Source organism: Triticum aestivum, chromosome 7B, assembly GCF_018294505.1.
Source record: "Triticum aestivum cultivar Chinese Spring chromosome 7B, IWGSC CS RefSeq v2.1, whole genome shotgun sequence".
NCBI lineage: Eukaryota > Viridiplantae > Streptophyta > Magnoliopsida > Poales > Poaceae > Triticum > Triticum aestivum.
This window is the reverse complement of record NC_057813.1, coordinates 652,071,152-652,078,731: the sequence shown is the minus strand read 5'-3', so window position 1 is coordinate 652,078,731 and position 7,580 is coordinate 652,071,152.

Genomic DNA, 7,580 nt, shown 5'->3' with positions numbered 1-7,580 from the left:
CGACCGCTCCACACCCTAGCACCTCCCCACTTCCCCTCCCCTCGCACTGCTTCACCCGACTAGGTCGTCCCCGTCAACACCACATCGTCCCCACGACCACCGTTGTCCCCGCACCCCACCAAGGAGTCCAGGAGCTCTGCAGTGTTCTTCTACGTCATCTATGGCCAGCCGTTCGAGCTCGACGACTCTGCATCGTGCGGATCGAGGTCTTCTTCCACCTCCGGCCACCGCGGCCTCACCGTCAATCCGCGTCACCTCGTCAACCCCGACCCCACACGAGCTCGCCATCGTCTTCCTCTCGGTGAGCTGCACCGGTTCCCCTCCCCCACTTCGATTTCGTCGCCGTAGAGTTACCGCCCCCCGTGGCCGTGCTCCCCTCGGCCCCTGGCCGCGCCCTGGCCCCGCCCAGGCACGCTCACCGCACCGCGACCGTGCCTCCACTACGCTCGGGCCGCGCCTTGACCCCGCCCAGGCGCGCTCACAGCACCGCGACCGCGCCTCCACTACGCTCGGGCCACGCCCAGCCATGCTTTGTGGGACCGTTACCTCACTGTCATGTGCTATTGTGACTTGCTAACCAAATTGGTTTGTGTCAATTTCACAAACCTGCAGGCTTATAGAATTAGAAATACTATTGTATTAGATACCCTCACTGTCATGAGCTTTCTATTATTAGTCAAGTAGTATGCTTAGAATCTTGTTGGGAGAGTAAAGCTTTGCTTTCAGTTTTTTCTTGTATGTGGGGATTGCTACAGCTCATACAGGAGAAAATTGATAACTACTATGTCATTGTGTACTCCCTCCGTGCCAAGTGTAATGTCAAGTTTAGATTGGTCAATATGGTTCTCGTTTTTAAATTTTTTACATGCTCTCATTTTTTGTGTGGGTAATGTTTTATATGCTCTTTATCTCTTCCCTTGACAGACATTCGACGAGGCAGTGGGCGATATAGCTTTCTAGCTCCTTAGGGGGGTTGTTCCTCTTTACAGGTGTGTTAAACAGGGTTTTATGTGGTCATATGGAGTTTATTAGGTAGAGAAAGTACCTTGTGATTTTTCTAATTTTGGACATATATCAAGTCTCACCAAGACATCTTCATTACAACACTCAGCTTATCCAAGACATCTTCATTACATTCTAGACAGGATAGAAGCCTACTTTGTTTAGAAATAGAGTCAGAATTTGAAAAGGAAAACCCTTAAGCCAAACATACAACAAGCATTGACAACATAAGTGGAGACACTAATTTTCTCTGACTTGTGGAGGCTCTAATCCTCAAGGATCATGGCTAAAATAATTTTCCATGCCTAATTAGTGATTATCTGAATCAGTTTGTAAACTGTAGAGGTGGTTAGGCTCTGGCTAAAAATAAAAACAATAATAGAAGTTTTGTATTTTCTAAGTAAAAAACCCCACATATGCACCAGGAGGTGATCTGTCAGAACCAAAGTAGACCTAGCTCTGCATTAGTTGTTTTGTGCTTCAAGTGTCCCAGTCAAGGACAAACTGAGTGGTTGCAAAATAATATTATGTGGTCAATGCGGATTTACTATTTTCTGGTGATAGTTCTAAACTGGTAAATAAGTTAACATGCGTAAGTGAGACTTGGCATTTTAAAGCTTAGGGTCTTCAACTTCAACTATGAATTGGGATGATAATGTTATTTTGCCTTCTTAACAGAATGGTGTCATAATCAGAACAAAGCTGCTGCAAATGCATACCTTTTTTTTACAAGTGCATCTGCACCTTCTGATCCATTTAGAGTTATCATAAATATATTTCCAAGGTTTTTTTCATTTCACTGTAGAGTCTTTGCTTCTGGACTCAATGCACATTCATCAGTCATAAGAGATAAATACTAGTAAGTCAAGGGCACCAGAATTTGATCATGCCTCTTTTGAGAAGTATGTCTATTGATTCAAAATTGCCATGGCAAAAATATGTTTCAGAAAATGACATGGACTAAAATGTTCTATAGATCATGATCCATAGACAAAAAAATGCCATGATCCATACAGTATAAATTCCATGATGCATAGGCTATATTTGCCATGGGAGATGGCAATTTTGTTGGATCATGATCCAGAGATTAAAAAAATGCATAGACTATAATTTCCTGGCATGATCCATAGAATAAAAATGTAGAATAAAAAATGCCATGATCCATACACTATAATTTTCATGATGCATAGACTATATTTGCCATGGGCCGGTGCAAAAAAAATTTGCCATGTTGCAAAAAGAAAAGAAATTTGCCATGGTGCATATAGTAAAAACAATGCCATGATCTGTAAAATACATTTGTCATGCTCCATGAAAGTAAATTGCCATGGTCCAAATGTAGCAGAAGTTTCAAGTAGTGTTTTGTTTCTGTGTTTGAATAGGCAGCAAACTTTCTATTCTTTCTGTGTTTGTACAGACTTGCTAAACTATTGATGATTTTTTGTTGGGTGACCTATTATATCTGGAATGGAAGCTCACATAAGTTGAGCTTATTTTTGTCCATATGAAAGCAGAGGACCATATGGTCTGTGGCTGGGTTTTGTCTCCGACCATTGTGTTGTCATGATTTTGCAGGTACCCCGAGAGGCCCTTGAGTTTGCCGGAATGTCGATTAACTTCCGTTCCGGCAAATTCGGGTACTCCATATGTCCTATTTTCAGCAAAGGTCATGCTGAAATTTTCCGTGAATTTTAGCATGACTTTGCTAAAAATCGGACATATGGGGTACTTGCTACTAATGCATGGGCCGGGGTATCTTAGTACTTAATTAAGTAGGATCAACTGCCCCTTTATTCTTGCTGCATTAAACCATAGGTGGTAATAGTGCCAAGTGATTAGGCCCAACTTAGAATTCTCCTCAGCATCGATAAACCCTAGATGATAAACCCAACATATGTGGCAATAGAGCCAAGTGATTAGTGCCAAGTGATTAGGCCCAACCTAGGGTGCCTCAACATCGATAAACCCTAAATGATGAAAACTTAACTTAGCATTTAAGGTGCCTCAGCGTCAACAAACCCTAAATGATGAAACCTTGGCTTTTAGGGTGCCTCGGTGTCGATGAGAATCTAAATGATGTACGCTTAGGCTTTTAGGGTGCCTCGGCGTCGACAAACCCTAAATGATAAAAGCTTAGCTTTTAGGATGCCTCGGTGTCGACAAACCCTAAATGATGAGACCATGATCTTGTTCCTTGACAATAACCAACTTTTTGAACAAACTATTTTCCTATTTAGAGCGAAACATGGCCCACAACGATGAGGCCGGCGGTTCGGGCGGCAAGCAATTCTGGGAGCTGTCCCAGGAGATGGAGGAACAACCTCACCGCTATGAGGACGCCGTGGAAGACATCGATCCTAACTACACAACCCCTAGTGGAGTCGGGGATGACACCACTGATGGTGTCGCCGAGGATGCCACCACTGATGATGGCGGCGCACACACAGATGGCAGCCAACCGAAGAAGCAAAGGAAGGACCGGCGCCCAAATGCGCTTAGCACCCTCAAGGAGGAATTTACTCAAGTGGACTCCGACGGGCATCCAACGGAGCCCAAACATATAGTCAAGGGGTACTCGCTTCAGCTTGGGTGCATTCTCCGGAGCACCGTCTCGATCAACACCGAGAACCTTAGGCATAAGGACCGAGGGAATTTGCGCAACCTCCTCTTCACGAAGCTGCACGAACGATACAAGTTCCCCGCCGATTTTGAAAACACATGCCTCTCAGGGAATAAAGTGAACAGTGCCACCCTCACGAGGATGAGCACGGCCCTGTCTACTTGGAGAAGCGCGGTGAAGAGAATGATTGATAAAGGTGATAGTTATGAGAAGATCAAGGCGAAATATTCTTTGATCAGGGAAGATGACTACAAGGAGTTCAAGATCAAGTGCGAGAGCAGCGCAACCTCCGAATCAAGTCAGTGGGGGAAAGAAATGCGGGAGTTGAACTTAGGGGAACACAAACTCGGTCCCGGCGGTTACAGAGTGGCGGAGCCTATATGGGACAAGGAGGATGCAGAGCATGCCGAGCAAGGCCTATCGCCCCGCTTCGAGAAATACAACGGTGACAAGCAGACCAGGAACTTTGTCAGGGCCCGGTACAAGGAGGACCTGATAACAAAGGAGCTTACCACGGATCTGAAGACCAGGGCGCTTGAGCTTGTTCTAGTAAGGAATACACCCCCGCGTAATTAGCTCCATATGGTTGCACTCTAATTAATCGCCAATATTTCTAAATGGTTCACATTCCTTCCGCAGGAAACTGAAAGCAGTAGTGCGGGGTCGTCTCAGAGCTCCCCTTTCGACACCCCTTTAAATAGGGCGTTGAACGTAATGAAAAACAAGGATAAGCTCACTAAGCCGACGTCAACTGGTCGTGTGGCCGGCAAAGGCTTGTCCACAAAATGGGGGTCATACTATACCGCTGGTGTGCGGAAGGAGAAAAAGACCAACTCAGAAAGCCAGACGCGCGAGATTGAAGCACTCAAGGCACAAGTGGCGCGGATTCTGGAGCTGGTCCAAGAGCAAGTGGAACAACAACTGGGAACGAAGCTCAACGCCATGGTGCCTACGTTGATTCATGGGCTGACGATGTGGATTGAGGGCGGCCAACAGGGGCCTCCCCCGATTCCCAGCTTCACGGCCAGCAACTCGCACAGCGCGCAGGCGGCGCCATTGGTGTCTCTGGCGGCACCATTGGTGTCTCCGGCGGAGGCGGTATTCATGTCTCCGGCGTCGGCTCGGGCATTGGAGCTTAATGCACCCGGGTGTACGCTGGCCGGCACCTCGCCAGCAAGCGCCCCCTCCATCAGTTGCACACCTGCCGTTGGCGGTGCCTCGACATTAGCCGAGCTCGACGACATCACGGTAACTAAGCCTCTCGGCCGATGACTTCATCTCCTTGTCTTTGACTGGGCATCCCTGATGCCCTACATGGTTTTGCAGGGCGCCGCCGATGTTCCTTGCACTCTTCTGCACTTCATGGGCGGCGAGTTGGTCGATGTCGCCAAGGGCAGAATCGTTCAACCGGGCAACCGCATGTTCCATGGTAATCCGATGGCACCCACAGTGTATAGGGTTGAAGTGGTTCGGGTGCTGTCAGGCTGCGACGAGCTGTTACCTCCGATTCGACCCGCTGGGGCCGACGAAGAAGATGAGATGACCCTCAACGCTTGTGTAAACTGGCCCCTGCTTTGGCCGAAGAGCCAGATTCGTTTGGGGACGGGGGACACCACCCCACAGACAAGACCGCCAGTCGTGCTGGAGCCAAGCCATGGCAAGAACGCCGCAATGCTACCGGACCTGCCGGACATCCCTATGCCGGACATCCCTATGGCACAGGATACGGACATCCCTATGGCACAGGATCCGGACGACGACGACAACGACGATGGTACATTTACCAATGTCGATAAGTACTTTGCCGAACATGGGTACGCTGACGAGTTCTGCGGGCCTCTTTCTCAAGAACCCAACCAAGATGACCGCAATCTAGCTGATACGGCGGAGAAATCCAATTGCAACAGGCGTCGTTTGGTGTTCAGTTCTCAGGAGACGCCTCCAGCTCCCGCCTTCACCGAGCCTCAGATAGCTGAGGTGCGAAATATTATTAGCCCCAACACGCTCAAGAAGGCGGTCTGTGAGCAGAACTCGGTCCCATTACAGGAGATCAAGAAGAAGGGACGAAAATGAAAGACTAACAAGGGCGCCGGTGCGAGCCAGCCGGCACCAAGTTCGATCTGTGCTCAGGACGGGCCACCTTCACCTAAGGATATCTCGAGGGGGGTGCATGTGGCAGGTAGGGCGATGCTACCGCCAAATATGCTCAATGCTGCAACCGGTGCTATGCGGAGTCTGCACGATAGTGTTCTTTCTTTGGAGAAGCGGTGTCTCAGAGAGAATGATGTGGCATACCTGGTTTTCGTGGCCAAGGTGCCAGAGGGCAAGGGCTTTGTGGATGGCGACATCGGGGGTACGATCGTCCTGCGGTTTGATGACATCTTTGCTATGTTTAACCTTCATCCGCTGCACTACACCTTTGTTCGGCTGTTTTTGCTGAGTATGGAGATGCGGATCATTAGAGACAAGACCCTGGGCATCGTGATAGTCGACCCCTTCTACATGCGTGCCAAGCACTTGAGCAGCGCTGGGGACCGCCAAGTTGCAAGTTCACACCTCGAAGGCGTCATTCTGGCAAACCCAGATAAGGATAACTTCCTTGTGGCTTACTTTCCCGAGTAAGTCATCCCTTAACCGCCCCGTAACATATGATTTCTTAGATTTCAATCGTTCTTTTTTGTCTAACATTCCGTGTTCTGTGTAGTGACACACATTGCACACTCATCCTCCTAAGCCCGAAATATTCCATGGCCACGTATTTCAACCCGAACCGTAACTCCAAGATAGACTACACAAATGTCAAGAAAGTTCTTGATGATGTTCTCCCCGGCTACGCCAAATCTGGAGGAACCTTCACCAGGGTAGTTCGTAAGTACGACAAGCACACCTTCTCACACAATATGAAGTTCTGCTGCGTCAAGCAGCCGCCTGGCGGTCAGAAGGATGCCTACTATGCCCTCCATCACATGCGGGCGATCGTAAGGGACCATCATCACCTTCTGCTACCAGATAGTCTCAAAGATTGGGCCGCGAGGTTATCGACAACCCAGGACGCGGACCTCAGACAAGAATTCTTTCGCATCCAGTCGGAGTTTGCGGACATCATCCATCAAGATGTCCTTCATACCTCAGGGAAGTTCTTCCGCAGATATCAACCATCCAACAGTGAGATAGATGGAATGCTACAAATGCAGGGTGACAACGACCGCGATTTCATGACCATCACGACAGACGACGGCTTCATCCACGCTCCTGTCCGATGAGTCGAGTCGAAAGTAGTGATGTGTAGTTCTGAAACATTGATTGGCTCATGTTGTAATTAAACTTTAATGAATTCGTATGTCTCTTTGGTTTGGACAGTCGTTCAACTTAGATGTAATCGATGCTATTTATTAGTAGGACCATGAATCATGCTATTAATGTCCTGCTTTTCTCTTTCGATCCTTTTGTTGCATACTTACATATTGCTTATGTATTGTCTGTTGTTTGGCTTGTGCATAGAGATGCCGTCGTATGTCATGTACAAGGGTAAGGTTCCCGGAGTCTACGACAACTGGGAGGAGTGTCGGAGACAGGTTCACCGTTTCAGCGGTAACAGTTACAAAGGGTACACCACTAGGGCGGAGGCCGAATCTAGATACGCCCGCTATCTAGCGGGAGAGAGGAGGGAGCGTTGGAGGAACCGGATGAAGACCAGTTTGATCGTGATGATGCTCATCGTGATGACCGCAGCTCTCTTCTATGTGATGGTAGTTTAGATGATCGATATCGACTTGTAATGTGAAGACAAACTCGATACTCGCGGTCTTGAGACTTGTAATGTTTTATCTTTGTTCGGTCTTTTGAATTTGGAGACTAATATGATGAATTGTATTCGGAGACTAATCTTCTATTGTATTCGATGAATCTGTTGTTGTTGTGTGCTGCTGTCTATATTTTGTCCAATAATATATTTTGT